The sequence below is a fragment of the Ammospiza nelsoni genome, chromosome 6, assembly GCF_027579445.1.
Source record: "Ammospiza nelsoni isolate bAmmNel1 chromosome 6, bAmmNel1.pri, whole genome shotgun sequence".
Classification (NCBI taxonomy): domain Eukaryota; kingdom Metazoa; phylum Chordata; class Aves; order Passeriformes; family Passerellidae; genus Ammospiza; species Ammospiza nelsoni.
The window spans coordinates 2,227,455-2,251,066 of record NC_080638.1 but is presented as its reverse complement, the minus strand read 5'-3'; the positions used below and the strand labels follow the sequence as shown (position 1 = coordinate 2,251,066).

Genomic DNA, 23,612 nt, shown 5'->3' with positions numbered 1-23,612 from the left:
TAGTATATTTTTAATATAAGATATATCATAAAATAATAAATAAAGCCTTCTGAAACATGGAGTCAGATCCTCGTCTCTTCCCTCTTCCTCAGACCCCTGTGAACACGGTCACACATCACAGCAGAGGATGGAGGTCAACAAGAAGAAGGAGAAAGGCTGGACACACCCAGATCCCTCCATCTTACCCCCTGAATCCCCATTCTAAAAACCCAAAAAAATCTATTTCTCACCCCGTGCCAAACTATTATTCTACTTATACTTTTGTGGCTTTTAGATCTTCATATAAGGCAGGTAATTTGCTCCATGGGTCATAATCAAAACCACAGGGGCATCTTGGGCTGTGTGCCAGCGTCTCTGAGCCCCTTGGCAGGGATCCTGGCAATCCAGGACAGCCAGAGGGATGTCCTGAATTCCAACAATCCCAGAGCTATTGTTCTGTCTCAGAAATTGTTGTAGTGTGTTCGTTAAGTTCATTTAATTCCTCCCCCATTTTATGTATCTGCTCCCTCCCATTTTGTGTAAAATGGTTCTGCTCTCCTCAGTTCTCCCGCCACAGCCCTGCCAGTTCTATTGTCAATCTGTTAGGTTATATAATTCCTCCTCCCCCTTTTCCCTTATATGTATGCTTTTTCTCCTCCCTGGGCCAAGTCAATCACCCCCTCCACTCCACCCAGTATTCCAGAAGCTTCTCCTCTTTGGGGGTTGTGGTTGGCTGTGGTCCCGGGGCCCCTCCCATACCTGGTACCTATTGGGCTCTCCACTATGTCATTTGTGTTAAGCTCATCCCCTCTTCTCCCCTTATTGGTCTTCTGTAAACCCCTCCCGGATCCACCTCTTCCCTTTATAACCCTGAGGCGCCCTTTGTTCTTGGTCATTCGCTGATACATTGTGGGCTTTTCAATGAACCTGTTGAGCCCCCAGCGAGTGTCCAGCTCCTTCCTTCTCGTCGTTTAGCAGCGATCCAGTCCGCAACCAGCACAGCCCGAGGCTTACGACGCCGAGGGGCGCTGGCAGGCTATGCAGCGAGGTGTCAGCTTAACCTCAGCTAGCCAGACTCTGATCTTCTCTGCCCTTGAAGGCCAAATACACCTCGCTGCAAGAAATTAATCCAGAAACCGTGGCCCAGAAACCTTCCACTGTGGGTCTGACTGCCCAGCACCTCCTGCATTTCTGCTGACTTCCTTATCACAGCCCATAAAACGGGTGAATTATCTGACACACAGATTGTTAACACCTTGTGGGAGACACTGCCTGCCAAAAGGGCTCTCAGAGAGTGCTGGTGCCATCAGATGTGGGGGATAAAAAGCCTGTTCACCTCTCTGTAGCTGTTTGGCATCATGCATCTCACAAAGGAGGAGCTGAGCCAAACAGCTCAGGCAAAGGCTTAAATCACGGCAAAACCACACTGGGGTCTTCTCAAAACATGCAGATCACTCTAACAAATATTAGACAAATACTCTCTCTAAAATGGAGAAAAGAGTAGAACCACATTCTGCGCAATAAGGGTGTGGCACAGCTTCTTTACAGATGCATCCACCAGGAAAAAAATGCTAACAACTTCACAGTATAATTAGCAGAAGTCTGATAATCAAAATTAAGTCAGGTAGCCTATGTGTCAGAGAGTAATCAGGTATCACCTCAAGTACTGGGCCAAATTTTACAGCAGGTGCTTTAAAACGAGAAGTCAATAAGCTGAGAAAGATCCAGAGAGCAGCAAAGAAGCAGGCAGAAAACATGAGTCACGTGGAAACACTGGAAGCTGAGATTTTGGTTTGTTTTTCTTTGTGAATAAGGAGGCTGGAGGGGATCTGATGGTTATCTCTGTACCAAGTTACTAAAAAGTTACATTCTGCATGCCAAGCCAGAGCAAGTCAAGGAATGCTTGCCTGAAGTGGCAGAAAAGGAGCTCTGAGCTGGACGTTGGGACAACTTCTTCATGTATAAACCACAAGAAATCACCAAGACATGTTATTTATGCAATTCCTGTTATTATGGAATGCTTCTAGGAAGAGGAAAGGCAAACAGTGTTTAGGAGTTCCAGAAGTACATTAGATTTTGTTCTAATTTTGCAATTTATTGACAGTGCTTAAAGCCCTTGTTTCCAACATCCATTATTTATTTTATTTGAATTTTCTTTTGGGAATCATTTGGGGTTTAAGTTGTTTCATTGCTAAGTTTGATCAGGAAATCTGCAGTTAAATTTCAAGTTGGTAACATCTGATTTCACATCTTTGGAAAAGTGACTGATGAAATTTTTGCCTGTGTCACTCAGGGCTTTCTTTACCTTCCCAGTATTTTTATTTCTTTGTATTACAACAAGGACACAGATAGTTGGCATGCTTGCCCATGGAGCAGGGGTTGGAACCAGACAATCTTTAAGGTTCTCTTCCAACCAAAACTATTTTTTGAGTCATTATTTGGGGTATTTTTAAACAGGTATAACACACAGAACCCATGTTTCTTTCCGAAATCGAAAATTTTGGCTCAAAGCTGAACGTATGAACATAGATGTTACAAAACAAACAAACAAAAAAAATAAAAGTGGGTCATTTCCAGTCAAATCTGAAGGGAGCAGAGTACACTCAGAAGCCTTTTCACTGATTGATTTAATGTTGAAGTGGACAGAGAGGTGCAAAGCCACAGCTCTTTCCATGGCAACTCTAAGGCATGCCACATATGTTTCTGCAGAGCAGAAGCAGCAGCTAGGCTGTAATGCACAACCATGCACAATGTTCAGGTTTTTCCCCTCTAAAAAAACTACCAAAACCTGTCTTTCACTCAATACATCTCCCTGAACTGCACATTCCTGAAGATGTACCCTGAAGCTCACATCGAGCTCTTTTTTGGCTATCCCTGACTTACTCATCAATTTTAACTGCTGCTGTCCAATGGCCAACTGTCGTGGTTTGACCGCAAATGGGACATCTGGGATATGTTGTTTTTGTAGTGGTCACCAATGGGTGTTCTGATTTTAAGATGAGCACCTGGTTTGACCAGTGGGGTACTGGATCCGCCTCTTGAGACCACAAACCCAAGGAGTTAAAAGCAGGGCTCTTCTCCTTCAGAGCCCTCTTTGGATTTCCGGCGGGAAGGAGTTGGGTCTCTCTCCCCCAGCCCAGTTGCTCCCTTTTTGGAGACGGAGAGAGAATGCAGCCCGTGCTGGAACTGTTATCTTGAAACTTGATATCATGTGCTGGCAGCACGGCTGGGAGGAGGGGGGGGGGGGGGGCAGCGAGCAGACCAGTGGCCTGGGAGAGCTTTTAACCCTTGTGGATAATGAGAACTTCACCGAACATTACCTTTCCCAGGAAAGGGATAAGAGTGGAAGATGAAGGAAGAAATAGGCCAGTAAGGGGGTCTAGCAAAGAGAAAGAGAGATGTTGAAGGAATGGAGGAAGATGGAGTGGCAATTTTGCTGGACTCTTTTGTTGTATATCCATGGACTGTTTCCTGGTGATACAGAGGCTGCATTGCAGGGGGAAGCGGAGGCTTGGAGCCAGGAGAGTTTGGTGTTGAGACCCCTCGGCCCCAGGGGGTATAGAAGAAATGGGGGGGACAGAGGTCCCAGAGATGAGACTGTGCTCTGCTTGGAATGAGATGAGGCATCCTTAAAAAGGGCCACTCTGAAAGCAGGCCTCTGCCCCATCCCATGCCTGGTGGTGAGAGCACCTTGGCATGGAAAGGAGACGTCATGAGATAGCAGGACTCCGGGCGGTGCTAATTGTGACAAGAAGTCCGTGGTACAAGGAAGGACTCCGTCTACTCTTCATGAGCTGAAGATTTGATTTTCTAAAGGGTGGTGCCAGACCGAGTGTGGATAATTTTGGGAGTGTGGATAATTTTGGGAGATCAATTGTACTGGGATCTGGAGAAGGAGGGGGAAGTGTTTCTGTGTAGTTTTCATTCTCCTTGTGATTTCTTTTTTTTTTTTTGTGTGTGTAGTTTAGTAATTGTGTGTAGTTTAGTTAATAAACTTTTCTTTATGTTTAAGCTGGAGCCTGCTTTGCTTATTCCTGCTCACATCTCACAGCAGATATCAGGTAGAGGGCAGACTCATGGGGGCTCTGGCTTTGCCAGGCCCAAACCATAACACCAACTGATATTTAATTTCTGTTCTTTGTATTTTGCCTGTCACATCCCATATTTGCACCTCTTCCATTCCTTTTATCTCTGTCTCATAATACTCCCTTCAATCATGAATTATTCAAACCACTTGTTTTCTTGGTATTTTTCTCATCAGAACTTACACATAGCTCTTGTCCTCTAGACTTGCTTTTTACCCTTCAATTGCTCTATTTTCCCAATTCTCCACATGTTCATTCATTCCTTGCTCTCTTCCATATTCTTCCCTACTGCTTTTCTACATCTATCAAGGCAATCCCATAGGCATTCTTGTAACATAAAAACTTCCATGGTCTGTGAACAATGAAGAGGTGTTTACCACAGAAAGCATCACATAGAAAACTTTTTCCCACTTCCTAGGAATAAAAAAATTTGTCTTAGGATGCTTAGTTCTTGCTATTGTATCTAATTTACCAATGTATAACACAAATAGTTATGAGCCAGGCTTCTTTTCCAGTATGATACAGAGAGTGATCAAATTGAACGTATTCATGTTCATTACAAATAAATCCCACCTAAATGATATGAAATCGCTGATATTTTACAGTTCTGCACAAACGAAAATCAGCTTTTTTAGCTCATTAGTTAAGCCAAGTTTTACCAACCAGCCACTGGAGCTGGAGGGCTGAAACTCTGATTTGTAGGTATGATTCAGTTCTTCCCAAAAAGCTCTCCACTACAAAAGCTCACAAACTGGAATTTAAATAATCACTTGTGAATCTTGCATGTCTAGCTCAATCCAATCTCTCATGGAACAGCAAATGTTAAGAAAATTAATCTGAAATTAATTTGTGTATCATCAGTGTCATGTATTAGAGACTTTGTTCATTCCTGTGCCCATGAGAATACAGGGTGACTGAATTACAGATATTCTCCTATACAGGGTAATGTATTGAAGGAGATTAATATTGTCAGGCAGACTACTCTAAGAAGCTAGCATTTGTGATAAAAGTACCTCTTTGGGAGTGGGGAGGAAGAGGGAAGGAATGCTGAAAAAAATCCAGCAATTAAAACTACAGTGAAACTGCGCAACTGCTGCCTGTATGATGACATACAAGAACCTTAGCTCATGATTTTTAAAAAATCTGCCTGTTAGGGATATCCACATTGCAATTATCTGGATTCTCTGCAGGTTGTGAGAGCCTAAACACAAACTCATTTTGACCGGTTAATTCAGAACTTCAGCAGTCATTACCCTGATCTCTTTTTTTACAACACGTTCTCCAAGAGATCTTTTCTTCAATTTTTGCATGTGTAGTAGCAGGAGAGAGTCTACAATCATTATTCAGATATCCAAAAACTACTGTTCCAAATGTTGCCTAAACACCTGCAAGCACCCAGGAAAACCCAGCTGAAATAGTGAATTGTAATTTAAAACTGGATTAACATTAGAATGTAACTCTTAAATCTGAGATTTAAAGTCGTTTTCCATCTTCCAGAAGTAGTCAGCCCTGTATTCACATTCCCAGTCAGGCACCACAGGCAACCAGAGAGCTTCAAAAGGTGACTGTTCCAAGGAGAAAAGGCTGTTCCTACTTTTTTTTAGAAAAAATATTGGAAGGATCATTCAGAAAGACAACTGAAATTTTTGATGTGACAAACTTTCACTGCCAGGGCAATGACTGCACAGCACTGAAAGGAGATTCAGGACAAATGTGCACCCAGGAGGAACCAACAAGGCTTTCTGGGAGACTTAATGCCTCCTCCATAAAATTACCAGACAATTAAATCCTTTTCTCCCTCTCTAATTGCCTTCCTGTTTTTCCCAAAGAAACTGGAAACACTTCCTGCAGTTTTCCTTCTCTTCTGGAATATTTTCTCCTTTTTGTTTCAATGGTCTCCAAATTTTGCCATCTCCTGGGCAGTCCCTCCATTCAAACAACCCCTTCTGTCACGGGCCTCACAACTACTTTCTTCTACCTTCAACAATTTTCTCAGCCACAAAGAAAATGTTTGTCCCCATTAACTTGGTAAGGTTACAGCTTGGTAAAACACAACAAAAGCCAGGTAAAGAAAAAAAGACAGGTAAAATCTCTGAGGTGCTGCACCCAGAATATCCAAAACACAGCAGTGAGGGATGTCAAAGGTTCCACACATGCAAAATAAAAGAACCAGGAACAGAATATCCAGAAAGTTTCCCTCTCGTGGCTGCTCAAAAAACAATTGTTGGCCTGGAAATCACATTACAACTAAATTACACTTAAATGCAGATAGCTGATACTTTAAGATCAAGCAGCTTCTATTTGCTTGGAAAATCAGGATGTAGCTGCTAAATTTAGATTGCAGCCACAACCTTTAACACAACACGTTAAAGTTGCCCTCTTAAAATAAAGATCAGAGCCTTGAAGAGAAGCAGTTTTTGCAGGGAACAACATACGACAAAAGCTGGTGATATTTTCACTACTGATACAAAGAACACAGTACCATTAATAAAGTGCAGGAATGGAATAATATCCTTATATAAAAGAGCATTCCCTTCCAAACAAATCCACAGCACACCAGCAAAGCAACGAGTATAAACAAGCATTTTGTAACTTCAGTCAACAGGCAGCTCTGAATTCATGCCTGAATGCTCAGTGCAGATCACCAAGCCCTCAGGAGAAGATCACTGAACATCACACAGAAGGAAAACACATCTGGTGTTTTCCAAGTCCTGCTTGCAGACATTTCTTATGCAGTGAACCAACAAGGATGAATCGCATTCCACAGCACCTTCTCATGCAGCTGCTCCATCCCTCTTGGCGTGTAGGGTCTACAAAGTTGCTTAAAAAATATGCTACCAAATGTGCTTTAAAAAATATGCTACAAATACACGTAAAAAATATGCTACAAAACCTCTTAAGGGCTGCTAAAGTTTAGCTTTTAGAGGAAAAAGGCAGCATCAGAAACCTCCAGTGGAATTGCTCTCCATTTGCAACCAGCCCAGTGCCTCCACACCTCCTGCATTGTCATATTTTCTGAAAAATCTCTTTGCCCAGGATTTCTTCTCCTGGGAAGCTGGGAAGCCTCAGAGAAAAAGGAAAACAATAATTATCTCATTTGCTTCTCCTGTGTTGTGCTCATGTGGAATGTGTTTGGAGATTGTTTCATTGGTTTCATGTGAATTGTTTTGACTCTTTGGCCAATCAGCGCCAAGCTGTGTCAGGACTCTGGAAAGAGTCAAGAGTTTTCATTATTATCTTTTTAGCCTTCTGTAAGTATCCTTTCTGTATTCTTTAGCATAGTTTAGTATTCTTTAATATAATAATATAATAAATTGGCCTTCTGAGAAACATGGAGTCACATTCATCATTCCTTCCTCCCAACAGCAGGCGACCTCACAAATCCAAGATTGCATCTTCCCAGTTCTCCCTACCTGGCCCCTCCAACATCCTGCTGGAGCTCCCAGGCTGAGCTGAGAGGATGACTCAGCTGCAATGACATTAAATCCTGATGATGAAGGCTCCTGCCTCTGCCAGGGCTGGACCCCTGCCTCCCCAAGCACACGTGTGCAGCCAGCAGGAGAGCCCAGGTGTGGCCCGACAGAACCTTTTGGGAGCTCTGAGTGCAACCATTCACTCTTTTTTTTTTTTTTTTTTTTTTTATTATGTTGTTTCTGGAAAGCTGTATTTAGTAAGTCATAAAAAAGATCCCTTCCCTTATTTCTATCTTGAGAAAGGATCCTAACTGGCTAGAGCCAGTCATAAAAATTTAACCGTGTTTCTGAAAACACGAGTGCCAAAGGGTAATGCATCTCTAATGGTTGCCAATGGAATAAATAGCAGTTCTGACGTCAGAACTTTGTTACACTCCAATAACTGGCTCATTTGGGGTTTCAGGTACAGCAAGTTACATGTCAGTTTTAAATAAAGTTATAAAAATAGAACGCACAGTGAACCATATTGCCACTATGCAGTCTGAAACTACATGATTTATGTCTAATGAAATATTAACAAAGGTGACAGAGGTTATAAAAATAGTATTTTCTGTCTCATAATATCCTATTACTTAGATTTGAGAGGGCAAAATGAGGCAGATACAATTTTTCTTTTGTTTTTCAAAACATATGGCCGAAACCAGAGTAAGCAATTTTGAGTGAAAGTGACATTTAAAAAGTATTTATAGTACCTTTACCCAGAAGACAGCATAGTAAAACCCAAGTTCCAAAAATCTGCATCTCTGAGTCCTGCTTGAATAAACACATTAGGCAGCAAAGAAGCTTTGTCTTTTCATTCTTTCTGCAGTGCAGCAATTAAACAAATTACCCTTTCATTGTGTACAAGATGACACCTTGGGCTGTGCCTGTACAAATAAGAGTTTAATGGTTCAGGGATTCAGCCACCCAGCTGATGGACAAAGCTGTGGTGCATGGATGGAGCTGAATATTTCAGTTTAGGAACTTGAACACACAGTGCTTAACACTTGGAATTAGGGGCGTGCTGGAGCTGGCAGTGCTGGGTTAACAGTGGCACTTAGAGGTCTTTTCCAGCCTAAGTAATCCTATAATCCTTTACACAAAAAACAAGAAAAGTTTTAGATGTGCCAACATGGCTGCACTCACAGGGAAGGAAAGGACAATACTCTTAGGGTAACACAGAAAGCCAGAAAAGTTTGAAGAAATCACATTAACTCCAGAGCAGTGTAGTAATAGATAAAATTGTCATTTTTGACCTGTAGGCTCTCCAACGTTCAGCTCAAAGATATTGAGACATTTGTACCACTCCATACAGCCTCCAGAGCAAAGGGAATTCAAGGAGCCCCCAGCACTGCAGATCAGAGATCACACACATGAAATCCCACCCTTGTAAAACACAAGAACCAGAACATCCAAAAAGTTGTAAAAGGCTGCTGAAACACTCACAAGTTACCTACACTGACCTAATCTTTGGGCAGGAAAGATTTAGTAATTATAGGAGCCTGTAAAAGAATGGGAGTAAAGTGTGGCACCAACTGAAACAATCTGCATTTGTAATCAAATTATGTAAGTAGCAGAGTAGGAAATCTAAGATAAAAATTTTGGAGTGAGAAAGGAAATTTTGCCACAAGTCTTCTTCAAAAAAACCCAAGATTTGCCTTCATATAATTGAATGCAGTCAGGTAACCTGGAGGGGAGCGTGGCAAAAAAAAAAAAAAATTTAAAAAATCCCCTTGTTTCACATACAACAAAACTTGGTCTCTTTCAAAGGCACTAGCTATCATTACTTAAAGGTTTACTAAATATTTGCTCTGATTTGAAAGGATCACAAGGTTTAAGAGAGAAAGAGACCAGAAGAAACGCTACCCTTTAGTCAGAAACCTTCAATAGGTCATAGAAACACATGTGCTCTTCTAGTCCTGAAATATTTGAAATATTAAATGCCTTCCTGCTGTAATGGCAATCTTCAGAGTGACTTAGAATTTAGAGAAAAAAAGGAAACAAAAATTACACAATACTAACATCCATTTGAGTGGATGTTCTTGAGCAAAAGCAATGCAGTAACATTTGATAAATTGAATAATTTTTGCATTAAATATAAAGAGGAAGGTTTAGGTTTTACATGAAATTACCAACAAAATATCTTTATTTGAATTGGTTCTTTGTATTCCTTACAAGAAAGCAATTTTTTATAGTATGAAGTGCAACCAGTAATACTTATTTTTGCTTCTACAATTTATTTTCTTTGTTCATCAGCATCAACTGCACCTCAGGCTCCTGCTGCTTATTATCCTGGTCAACTTTAAGCCCTTAGGTGACTTGTTAGCAAACGATTTGGAAATAGAAGGTGACACAAAGGCCATGTAAATCCTTATTAATTATTAACTCAAACTCCAAACCACCTGCAGTACCTCCTAAAGTTGATTATGGGGCAGAAAGACATCAGAAAGCCAAAATAAAAAGAACATTCTGGTTCTAGTTAAAGGGTGCACAGTTCTTTTTCATACAAACTCTTATTGAAATTGTCATTCAATCAAGATTAAAATATTCCAAGACGAAAACGCATTGGATATGTGTATTAAAATTGTAACAAGCTGTGACTGGATTGAGCATTGCAGATGAACTGTGTTGACTTAGGGTATGAGTTAAACCAGTAAATGATAATTCCCTTTTCTATTTAAATCATTTAACTCTAGAATAAAGTCAAATACAAGTATGGAATCCCTCTTAGCTCAGGTGAGAGCAGAGCCCAAGACCATGTGCTGCTTTCAGAGAGGGGCTCCACCTCCCCATGCAGAAATGCTTGCTAAGAAACCCTGAACCACAACTCTTTTTTCCCAGACCTTATCACAGACAATATAGAAACAAAGTTCTAAGATGCCATTCATTCCCTGCTTGACTTTTACACAGGAACCTTCCAAAAATCCTTCCAGTGATTCAAAGGAAAAAAAAGTCTTATTTAAACATTGTAATGTTCTTTGAAAAAATGACTTTGAACCTATCATCAAGTTGCTTATTATTTACAGTACAGGTTTTGCTTTTCATTGGTTTGTCTTTGTTTTTTTCTTTAGAAGGCATAATCAAACAGCTTCAAGTCAGCTATAATTATTAGAGGGTTTGCCATCATTTATATTCACAACACAAACAATATTTTTAAAAGAAATAGAAGCTAAGTCCAACTTCATCTCTGACAAGGATAATGCTCTCTGATGAATTTAAACAAAGCTGTCAGTGATACAACTGACTGAAATTCATCTAAAGAGATCATTTTTGAAATTCATCTTAAGAGATCATGTGTTATGCAAGTTACGTTTCTCCTCTGCAGCATCTTTCAAAGACAAACAAATAAATGACAAGTTCTATTTCTCAAAAGCACTTGAAACTTTATACTACTAAGAGTATCAGAAACTATATTCATATTATAACTTAAAAATGGAATTGAACACTTAATGAAATGAATCAGTAAGAAATTGCTAAGCCAGGTTGACACAGGACAAGAGGGACCACTTGTAGTAAACTACACAACACCAAAAATAAGGAGTTGGTAAAAACCTTCTGGTTTTAGAAACAAGTATTCCACAAAAATTTGACACCTCAGGTGTCAGAGCTCCTGACACAGCCTCAAACAGATTTTGGAGGAATAACAGTGAAGGGTGCATCAACAGATTCTTTTTTATGGAAGCAATACAAGAATCTAATAATACTTTTGACCATTGATCCTAGATACAGTGCCACCCTGCAATCCAAGTCTTGAGGCAAAACTGCAGAACTGGTGATGGTAGCAGAGGAGACAACAACCTAGAAACCACAGGATCCAGGATGTGAAAAATGCATATTTTATGATTGGCTTTTCGCAAATATTAAAATGAATGTTATATGTGTTGTGTTAGAAAGTTATGACGCATTAATTCCCTTAAGCAGTGTGTTAAATATGGTTTTAGCTTATAACATAATGTTAAAATAGAAACTATGCTATGTAAGATACTTTTTTAAAGGAAGGACTTAAAGGAAAGCAAGATAGCAGCCACGGGACACCTCTCACTCCTTCAGAGAAGAGAATTTATTGCTCCATTATCAGAAGAAATTAACTTCTTCCTGCCTTGCTCAGCCATGAAGAGCTGTCAGGATTCAGAGGAAGAAGCTGGCACTGACCAGATGGAATCCTGTGTTTGAATGGAATTTATGCATCATGTATGAGGTGGATGAATGTGCAACAGGCTGTTTTTTTTAAAGGTTAATCCTTTGTTAATGGGTGCCCTTTTTCAGACTCATGCTGCCCAGAAAAAGGTACCCAGATCATCTGTAACTCTTTGTTTCTATTGTCTCATATTGTCCTTATCCAAATTGTCCAAATTATTATTACTCTAATTGTATCACTATTTTTATAACCATTTTATTACTATTAAACTTTTAAAATTTTAAAAACAAGTTTAGCACACAGGAGACCTCAGCCTTTTGAGGGAATAGGTAAACAGGAGGCCCTTCCTGGCATGAGAAGGAACTCAGGACAACAGGTCAAAGCCCAGGAACAATTCCTGCCATGTGCAAGGGAATCCATATGAATCCACACCCATATGAAAACAAAAAGATGCCAGCTTGGTTGAACAGGGAAATGCTGACTCTGTCAAAGAGAACAGGGCCAAGAGGAAGAAGCAGGGCGAAATACTTTCAGAGAAATCCTGAGCTGGACTTAAGAATACTTTGAAGATTGGATTTAAGAATGGGTTTAAGAATCTGTCTGAAGCAGAAACTGCAAATGGACATACCGTGAAGATCTCGAAGAATGGCCCAGACGACCCAGTAATTAACTTCAATAAAAAGGCTGAGGCAATTAAAGCTTTGGCCGAGTATTTCCTGGCAAAATGTGCCCACTGTCCTTGCCCAGGAGGGAAATGTGCAGCAGCACAGCACAGGAGCGCCAGCGAGCGTCACACAGAGCAGCTGGGCACGGACACCAGGCCAGAGCGTGTCAGGAGAGCCGGCTCGTGTCACAGCTCCGCCAGCTTCTGGGCAAATCCCTGTAACTCTGACAAAGCCACTGCCATCCTAACTCCAGAAGAGCATCAAGAAGGATTTTCCAGAGAATCACAGGCCGGCAGAGCTGCCTTCATCATTACACACTGCATGAAGTCTGCATGAAAACTGTTACCCAGAACTCGAAGAGCAAGATGAGAACAGGCAATATCGGAATAAATGAGGTTTATCCAGGAGTGTTTTACCTTAAATAAATCTAACAGGCAATATAGAAATAAATGAGGTTGATCCAGGAGTGTTTTACCTTAAATAAATCTAAGACAAAGTACCTGCCTCTGTAGGTAGCAGATAAACAGTAGATTTAATTCCATTTTAATACATTTCCTCTGTTACCTTGGTAGGCAATGTTAGACCCACAAAATATGGGCAAAAATCTTGATTCAAGGACTGTTGGTGCATTGGATCAAGGTGTGACTTGGGCCTCAAAGTCTGGCAGGAGGAGAGAGTTTCCTTCCAGAGACAAAAACCTGCCTGAACGATCCAGTTTTGAGTTGACAACTCAAAAGCAAGATTCAGTAATTAAAGGGTTTACACTGCCTCTCTGAATGTAGAATTAATGCATAAACATTTTTATGTACCAAAATTTTATTACATATTTATCTATTTCTATGAAATGTGCAACACCAAATCATTGAGAAGCTTCCAGATTGGCACCCAAGTATGGACATTTCTTCCTATAGTAATGGAGATAGGGGAAAACAAGACATTTTTAGTTCTGCACACTTCTATTTTTCAATGTTTAATATCTTATTAATTATGATAATTAAAAATGGAAAAATATTCCTTTGAAAGCAAGAAATTCCCCTGATTATACAATGAGATTCAGTTCTTGTTTTAAGCCATGAAGTCATTGCACAAAAGGAGTAGTGAATTTTAAGTTTTTAAAATTCAGTAACATTTTTTATTCACAGTTCTTGCTACGACAGATCTGAATTTATAATAAACTAGTATCTCAACTAAAGAGCTATGAAAAAAGACATCAAATTAACACCAAAAGCCTACAGAGATTTCCTTTTCAGTCCATCTTTTTAATCTGCAAAATATCCAAGGAAATACTACTCAAGATTTCCTCCAGACATAGTTTTGGTGCCCTGTCCATCAAGTACGTGACCCTGCAAGACAAAGAAACAGATGAGACCAAGAAAACCAATGTCTGCTGCTCTATTCTGCTAAATTCCCCCATTTTCTGTCACCAGAATAACTCAAGAGGTCTCATCCACTTTGTTCTACACAACAAATATTACAACCAGCTCAAAGCCTGGTTTTATGACAGGTCATATCATCTCCTCATTATTACCAGCCATTTTAGCTAATATCTAGTTAATCTATTTGAAAGTTTAGTCTTTTTTAATCTTATTTTTAATCTTATTTTTAATCTTATTTTTTAATCTTATTTTTTAATCAATTTGAAAGATTTAAAAGTCTATTTCAAATATAAATTCTATTTGAAACCCAATGGGTTATTTTGAAGGCAAAAGAGAAAGCTATTTTGATTATGCATTTTATTTTGGGAAATCTAAATATTTTTCAAGGCATGGTATGCTTTCCAAACAGGCAGAAATAAGATGATTTAAACCACACAAGTCATACCATAACCACATATAACACAAAAATCCTACCTTAAGCATACTGTAAAAGTAAACATATTTGTGGGGTTCCCCCTCATTACCATGATAATTACCATGATAATAATTTCATTACCACACTAGCATTAACCTTTGTACTCAGCCTTTTCTTAGCTGCTAGTATTGACACATATGCCAGATTAACCTGAAGGACATAAACTCCTGCATAAGAAAATTTCACTTACATACCCAGATTTTGTTAGCTTGAAGTAAGAAGTTGCCCTTTATACTCTCAGAGCAGTATCCAAGATGGCCAGCTCACTGTGAGTGAAATAAGATTTCTTGCAGCATGAAATTTAACAAAGTGACACCACTGATTATTCAAAATGTTCACACAACATTCAATATTCACACATTTTTGGTCCTGCTATTTGGAAAAGTAACAAACTACACATTCAATTCTGCCATGACACATAATTTTTACTTATCTATAGAAAATTAATTTTACGTATATAAATTTAGGACACCAAAATGTAATAGCATAATTTCCTGCATCACCAGATTTTGGCTTAAACACTACTGAATGCCAGAAGGTATTTAATTTTAATATTGTACTCACTGGGTGCTAACATCCACCTAAAAGCAGAATGCAGAAGGGGTGGAATCCACTCACACATCTCTCCAACCTCAGTCCAGGCTGTAGTGCAAGGAACCAAAACTTACCCTGATATACTCAGGTGAAGGAGATTTTAAATATTTAAATTGCAGTAGCCTCTAACATCTCGTACCACAGTGACACTGACAGAATAAACAGCACCAATAACACAGATTGTTTGTGCTGGTGAGATTTGACACCCCTGTTATTCCTTACAAATCTCTCTGTGTCAACACCACTCAGTCAATATTGGTCTCAAACATTTGCACCATTCAGTGGCGACAAGGCCACAGGAAGCTTCCATTCCAAATTGCTGATTTTGGAATTTTACACCGAAAATCTTTTGAATTTCACACGGAATTTCTTTTGAATTTCACATGGAATTTCCTTTGAATTTCACACAGAATTTCTTCTGAATTTCACACGGAAATTTCTTTCGAATTCTACATGGAAATTTCTTTCGAATTTCACACAGAATTTCCTTTGAATTTCACACGGAAATTTCTTTCGAATTCTACATGGAAATTTCTTTCGAATTTCACACAGAATTTCCTTTGAATTTCACACAGAATTTCGCTGGAATCCCTCTACCCAAATCTTTGCTTCTTGATCAAGCTAAGCTGATGTATTTTTCAGGCAGCCAAATACAAAGCAGCAATTAAGTGCCTGATTTTACTTTCAGCCCTTTCAATATTCTGTACAATACTTGGCGCAGCTGAGTCACGAAGACTAGAATCAAATTAAAATGCAAATTATGTTTATTATCATGACAAGGAAAAACCAGAATTATGTATTCAAAGTAATTCATTTTTATGGTCTGTGTCACCTATATGCATGATCCTGATGCTTCTAAGAATAACAGTATCTGAAGCCCAATGACTCAATCAGAAAAATAATCTGAATTTCTCTGTACGGTTTTATATTTCATAGTTAAGTGTGAAGCTCAGTTCTGATACAGAAATCTGTTTACAAATATTTTCATTTAGTTACTTCTTTTCCTTTTTATCAAGTAGAAGAAATAAGATTATGAATCAGAGACTATCAGCTTTTTTCTTGGGTTAATTTAGCCACTTAGTAAATCATATGTTTATCTTAAATACCAGCATGACTTGACCTTCTCTCAGTAAGTGACAAGCATCTTTTTGTCCACACATTTATATAATTTATATAATTTCCACCTTCACAGGAAACTGCTGCTGTCTTCCATCCCCAATGATTATCATCTATCTACTGATGAAACCAACTTTTGTCTGTATTGTTTGATACAAGGAGGAGTATTTTAAATCAGTTTATGTCGTCTTGATTTGTGCAGAGTGCTTTAATACCTCCCACTGTCAGTGTGAGCAAAAATAAGCTAAATATGCAGCCTGGTACAAAATTGCTAAGGAATATGAAAATAGTATTTCCTTATCTAGACAAAAAGATATGTAGATAACCAGCCACAAAAACCTCCTGATTGGAAATTATTGCCTTCCTCTCTGCCTTCCCATCAGAAAGAGTTTTGCTGTTATGAAAAACTGAATTTCAGAAAACATGAAAGCAGCACTGTGTCAGCGTCCTTTATGAAACAAGGATTATTTTCATAAAAATCAAACTGTAAATCCTTGTTACTGTAATGAAAATAAACCCAGAACTCAACTGTTCATCTGGAAAAAAAATGCTTCAGCTGTTTACACGATATTTCTAAATATTTTTGAAACATATGTTATAAAGTGTTAATAATTAGAATTTAAGTTCTAATAATTAGAATTTAAGAATTTTAGTAATGAGATAGTTACAAAAGCAGTATGAAAGTCCTTAAGTCATCCAAACACCTATATGAAACTTTATCATCAAAACCAAGGAGGAAAATTGGCTGAAAGAAAAAGCTGATGTCTCCTTTACAGATCAAAAAAATGCAAAGATTATTTCAGTATGGTAACTATTTACTTGATGGGTATTGAAAACACTTCTTCCTCTTAGAAAAAAAATCTACAAGCCAAATTAAGCCTCAGAGAACTGTTCTTAGAAATACTCCTAGTTTAAAAGCTGTTAGCAGTAAGCTCTAAAGATTTCCTGAGCACTTTCATACCACACTGATAGAGATGACTTAAAGAATGAGAATATCTTGAGTATGTCTGAAACTACCACTGGTTAAAGCAGCACTTGATATTGCAGTCCATCAAGCTGAGCTAACAGGTCTTTAAAAATAAATTAGGGATCTGGACATTTGTAGCAAAAAGGAACTCAAATTACTCACATTCAGCTCCATCTCCTTAACCAAGACACAGAAGGGTTTGCACTTGTTTGAAATTATTTCTGAGACTTTTACCCCTCTCTTGTGGCCACAGCTCTCTCCACAGAGAGCAGCAGGCACAACTTCCCAAGGACTTCTCCTGGAGAAGCACAGAGAGAAGAAAACAATTCCCATCTCTATTCAATGCTCCTGTTGTTTGGCACGTGTGGAAGGTGTTATGGAGATTGTTCACAAAGTGATTTGTCAACTGGATTCTGCTGAGGGTTGTTTGGATTCCTTGGCCAGTTGGGTCAAAGCTGTGTCCTGGCTGTCTCAGACAGTCATGGGTTTTTCTCTAGTATCTCTTTTAATATAGTATCTCTTTAATGTGTAATTTATTATAGTATTACTGTAATATAATATATTTTAATAAAGCAATTGTACATAATAGAATAATAAAAAATTATATATATAATATATATAGAATATTATATTATATTATATATTAATATATAATAGTATATATTAAAATGATTACAATATTATATAATATATAATATATGTATACATTATAAATATATAGTTAATATATAATATCATATAAATATACAATATTATATATAATATATATACAATATTTTTATATATAAATATATAAAATAAAGTATAACATATTTTTATAAAGCCTTCTGGAGGGAAAGACAAAAAAACAGGTGGAAAAAGCTACCATTTTCATTGCCTTCTCCGGAAAAAATCCTGGGAGAGAGAATTATGTCTCTCTCTCTTCAGAGACTACGAATACCACATTCTCTATTACTTACACGATGGTTCTGTCATTCTGTAAGGGTTAGAACCCTAAATACTGAGAATTTTGAGCTTTCTGTGCTGAGAGGCACAAACTCAGAAGAGAACATGACGTTTAACCTAAAGCTACAAAGGAGGCTTCCAAAGTTGGTTAGTGGCACTAGGATTATGGGTTGTAGTTGGTTAGAAGTGGATAATGTCACAAAGTAAAAAACTTAAAGTTTAGGGCTTTAGAATTTAGTAATAAATATGAAGCAAAACAGATGTTTTAAAACAGAAACAAATTATTCTTCTTTACTTTCATCTTCCTTCTTCATAAGTTTAAATAATATTTTATAATTAAAAAAGTCTGCATTGCGGACTTCAAATAATCAATTAAGTTTAAAAAAAATTAAGTATAATTTCTTAAATAACTTAACTTTAAAAAACCTTGTAACAAAAAGAAATTCACTATTTTATATTTTACTAATGAAAAAACTGCAGAACTCACTGCTGTAGAACTGTAACACTAAGAAAAACAATAAACACCTAAATCTGTAAACAAACTATGATCTCATACTTTCAATCCTAAACCCAACTAAAATAAAAGAAGTAACCCAACAAATAAAAACCCCACATGTAAGGAGTTAGCATTTCAGAGTATTCCTAGAAAAACAAACTGTGATGGAAGAAAACCAACTCATCGTCATGAGTGTTCCTTTGTTTCCTGATCTCCACCTGTGCTCTAAGAAGTGCAGCCTCTCCAGCCAGACAGGAATGGAGCTGCCTGACCTGTCCCTCCATTGTCTGAGGACATCTAAAGCTCTCCGGGATAATCCAGGTCCATGGGCAGATGGATCACACTGATGGGGCTGATGTGTGAGGCTGGACCAGACCACATCCTGAGCTCTCTCCCTGTGGGAATGGTTTTGGGATTGTGGCACAGTTTGGGAATGGCACTCCCCACTTGGGTGCTCCAAACCATCCACTGCTGGCTGATGCCTCAGGGTTCAGCTTTTATAATTTCACATTCTGTGCTGCTTCAGTGTGTGGGTCTGGGCTCCACATTCAGGGATGGTGAGCTCTGTGCACAGAGCAGGGAGACAAAACAATTCCTGCTCCAGCTGGGCACCAAGGACAAATGATCCCAATCTCAGCCCCAGAGCACAAACCCCGTGGGCTGCAGAGAGAAAAACAAGCAGGCTGGGAGTGCCTGGGCTAAAGCTGCAATGGGACAATGAACTGCAAGGTGCAAATGGAGCAGAACTGATCCCAGGGAGAGAGCCCGGCAGCGCTCGTGCATTTTGGGGCCATTTTGGGTCATCTTGGGTGCAGCCCTGGCTGGGCTCTGGTGCTGCCCAAGGTGGATCCATGGAGGAGATGCTTTGAATCAATCCCTGCTTTATTCTGTAGCTCTGTCCAGCCCCTGCAGCCTCCCCAAGGCATCACTGCCACCCCCTGTCCCTGCAGCAGGAGGAAAAGGAGAACTGGAGGCACAGCAGATGAAGATCACAGGCTGGGCTGAGAACAATTTACTGGAAGCAGCAAATTAAATAAGAAAATGAGCAGCACTGGCAGCAGTCCCAGTGTCAGGGTGCACAGGAGAGGTAAACAATTCACACACAGGCGTTTGTGACCATGTGGAACTCCACAGGCTCCCCACCACCCACCCACACCTGGGGGAGACCCCTCCCCACCCTGCCCAGGATGTGGGGTGCTGGGGAATCACATCCAGGTCCTGGCCATGCCCCTCCTTTGGCAGCTGCCAAAGTTAACCCTGCTGGAACCAGGATATATTGCAAGAGAAACTAAACCAAAACTGACAAATGTCAGTTACCCACAAAACTAAACCTCGCTTGATGTAAAACCTATCTCTTCTAAGATTTTTCTACCAAAATAATATGATTAAGCAGCTTATTCAAAAGCACTGAGATCAAAATGACATTATGTTTTGGTACAGAAATGTGTTTGGCTTTCCTACTCAAATGTTTTGGGAAACAAAATAGAAGCCATTAAAGTAATATTTTAATGTTAATGGCATTTGAGGGTCTTTTAACTACCCTCAATTGACTTTTTCCACTTCATATTTAAGGTAGCTCACTTCTCTTTTTTGCCTGCATTTGGGAGACAGCCAGATGTTGACATACATGGAGAATTCTTTAGAAAGAAATAACCCTATAAATATTTAAGTTATAGTTATATGCAGTCAAGGCACCATTATAATGAATATGCCTTGATTGCAATTAGTTGTACTCCTTATACAACTACAATTAAAAGCTAAATAAAAATAATACATAGTAAGAGAAGCACCAATGTATGATACTCAGCTGCGACTCATAAGCACATAAAAAAGCTTATCAAAATTAAAAAAACCCCTGTTTTTTCTAGAACTGGAAAAAAAAAATCTATTTTCCCCAGAGCATACAATGCCCAGCTGATCTATCACTTCTTCCCTGCAAACTTTGTATAATTCTGAAAGCAAAATCCACAAGCACGCCCACACCTCAAAATCACTTTACCTTAAAAAATGGCACTTAAATTTAATGATGAATTCTATACTATTTATCCATACTTTTGGGGCGCAATTTCTCATTCTGCTCAGAGAATTACAAAGCACACATTTTTTTCCCCTCTGCACGAGTTCCTCATACTTAAAAATTTTCCATGCTGTTGGTTAATGGCCAGATTTCAGCCACCTCTCCAGCCTCTTTCAGCCCTTTCAGTGGGCGTGAAAGGGTTTATTTGGAATATCTGGTGCTACTGCCTGAGTTTTACCTTCTTCTCCTGCATCCTCAGCAGCAATTCCCAAGTTGGTGGCTTCCCCAGAAAGCACGTCAAAGGATTCCCACCCACACACTGAATATCTAACAGACCCTGACCCATTTTTGCCTTATTAAAGCAGCACTACATGTTTAAAAAAAAAAATAAAAATAATAAGCAGCAACACCAAATGAATGTGAGAGCTGCAGCTGGAATTCCTCTGCCCTCTTCAGATTTCAGCTCTGATAAAACCGCTAGCAAAAAACAGAGGCACATTTAAAGTGCAAACATCAAATGTAGTTTTCCTCAGTTTTCTCCTCCAGTGACTTATTACTCCAGCTGTCTTTCAGTTAAATATATGGAGGATTTCATTTATGAGTTCTGAATATAGAAAAACCCCTTAATTTAGCCACATTTATCCACTGTTGCCACAACGCCTTTGGGTTTATTTCACAGAATCACAGAAATAAATGCTGAGGTTGGAGGGAGCTCTGGAGACCACCCAGTCCAACTGCCCTGCCCAGACAGGCTCACCTGCAGCAGGTGTGCACCCCCAGTGTACACAAGTTCCTCCTCCTGTCCAGGTGGCACTCGCTGTGCTTTAGTTTGTGGCCATCAGCAATCCAAGCCACACAGTGAGTAACCATGGGAATTATGTGATTTCACTAAGATTACTGCCATCTAACCAGAATAACCAATAACACACGCAGCATTCTGGTTTAAGCAGGGAAAAAACGGCAACAGAAAACTCAGCTGAAGCATGGCTGTCAGTTTGCCCATTGCATTCACAGCTTCAGCCAGTGAGAATCAGATTTTACTGGTGATGGGTACACAAGAGCCTCTTCCCCAGCTTGGTGCTGTCATCTCCAAAGCACAGGAGCACTTGAGCAAGTCAAACAACCTCTTCCTGAACAGGAGTGCCACAAAGAGGAGGTGGAGAACTGTCTGGAAAGTGGAGGATGTTTCCAGCCCTGTGCTGCAGTTTTTCAGTGAGGTACATGGAGGGCACTGCCTCTCACAGAGGGACAGCCCCACATTTCTCTCAGACTGCCACTGCCATTCCTAAGGTAGCACAACTATTTCTGTGGCTCCCTGGTGAGCCAGGCTGCTCTTTCACCTGAGAACAGACCTGACCACACACAGATGTCACCTGGATCAACTCCCCAAGCTTTTGATGCCCATATGGATTTGAACTGAACTGATGCAAGGTTTGTTTCTAACACAGTGCAGAAAATAGACAATAAAATCCCATAATGTTAGACCAACTATCTTTTAACAAATATTGAAAAATATCCATTTATTAAAGCTCTATATCTCAGAAATAAATCCCTTATACTCAACTAATTTGTAAGCAAGCACCAGCTTTACCTGTTTATAAATTATATCCTTATGCCTCCTTTCTCCTCTTAATTTTACAATGGTTTATGCAACTGACTTCCCAGGGAAAGCAAGTTTATAGTTAGCACATATAGAACATTGTTGTGCCAAAAATTCTAACACAAACCATTATAAGAAAAGATAGTATTTACCTTATGAACAAGGACTCACCTGTTCTTTCCAATAGGAAGGACAGAAAATGAGGGAAAAACACCAGAGCAAAGAAGAATATGGCTTATATTATTATATCCAGGTGACATGCAGTCATCTTTCAATGATCAAGACTTTTCACCAACACCATGTTATTTAAGGATCCACTTCATTCTAAGGATAACTTGCATCCACTAAGGTAGACACCAGCATCAAAAATTAGACCCAGACCTCCTTTGTCTATTAAACCATCATAAGTTACATCAACTGCTATGCAAAGTTCATCTTTTCTAAGCAAGCAGAAAATTACTGGAGTCAATTATTGTCAGAAGAGCACCCAACACTTGTCAAATGTCCTCATCTATCTGGAAAATGAACGTTTCACATCCAGGTTTGCAGAGGGTAACCTGAGATAAACTTATACCGACTCACAGGACTGTTCATTGTTGGTTTATGTTGTGGTAATGTTTCTAAAAGACTGGGGGTTTTTTTCCATGACACAAAGAACAGAAGACTTTACAACTCCCATGACACTTGGCAGAACATGTTTTCAGGCTTAGCTTAAAAGAAAATGGACTTTACTTCACAGAATCACAGAAATTCTAGGTTGGAAGAGACCTTTAAGATCATCGAGTCCAACCCATGTTCTAACACCTCAACTAGATCATGGCACCAAGTGTCACATCCAGTCTTTTTTTAAGCTCTTCGAGGGATGGTGACTCTACCACCTCCCTTGGTAGATGATTCCAGTATTTGACCACTCTTTCTGTAAAAAACTTCCTCTTTAATTCTAGCCTGTATCTCCCTTGGCACAGCTTGAGACTGTGTCCTCATGTTCTATCTGTTGTCGCCTGGAGAAAGAGACCGACCCCCAGCTCACCACAGCCACCCTTCAGGAAGCTGAAGAGAGTGATAAGGTCACCTCTGAGTCTCCTTTTCTCCAGGCTAAACAACCCCAGCTCCCTCAGTCATTCTTCATATGGCTTGTGCTCCAAGCCCCTTACCAACCTCGTTGCTCTCCTTTGGACTCGCTCAAGCATCTCAACGTCCCTCCTAAAGTGAGGGGCCCAGAACTGGACGCAATACTCCAGGTGAGGCCTCACCAGTGCTGAGTACAGGGGAAGAATGACCTCCCTGCTCCTGCTGGCCACACCATTCCTGATGCTGGCCAGGATGCCATTAGCCTTATGGCCACCTGGGCACACTGCTGGCTCATATTCAGCCGACTGTCAACCAGCACCCCCAGGTCCCTTTCCACCTGAGCACTGTCCAGCCACACCGTCCCCAGCCTATATCGGTGCAGGGGGTTATTGTGGCCAAAGTGCAGGACTCGGCACTTGGACTTCTTGAACTTCATCCCATTCAATTCTGCCCATCCATCCAACAGTTCCAAGTCCCTCTGCAAAGCCCTCCGTCCCTCTAACAGATCAACGCATGTTCCCAGCTTAATGTCATCTGCAAATTTGCTAATGAAAGACTCTAAACCCTCATCCATGTCATCAGTAAAAACATTAAACAGAACTGGCCCCAGCACAGACCCCTGAGGGAACAATACTC

The 23,612-nt window shown here is 39.7% G+C and overlaps 1 protein-coding gene across 4 annotated transcripts in view; it reads right to left on the bottom strand.

The window, feature by feature from the left end:
* The window catches only part of METTL15 (methyltransferase 15, mitochondrial 12S rRNA N4-cytidine), an 84,635-nt gene that overhangs the window by 26,764 nt on the left and 34,259 nt on the right, over positions 1-23,612 (bottom strand). For 2 of the 4 annotated variants that reach the window (XR_009418619.1, XR_009418618.1), the window contains exons 3-4: positions 14,365-14,436; positions 13,274-13,662 (exon numbers count right to left, since the gene is read on the bottom strand). The exons of the other annotated variants lie outside the window; for them this stretch is intronic. The gene's annotated coding sequence lies outside the window, so the exon portion shown is untranslated. Of the gene's footprint in view, positions 1-13,273; positions 13,663-14,364; positions 14,437-23,612 lie in introns of those variants that run through there. 4 annotated transcript variants of the gene reach the window in all.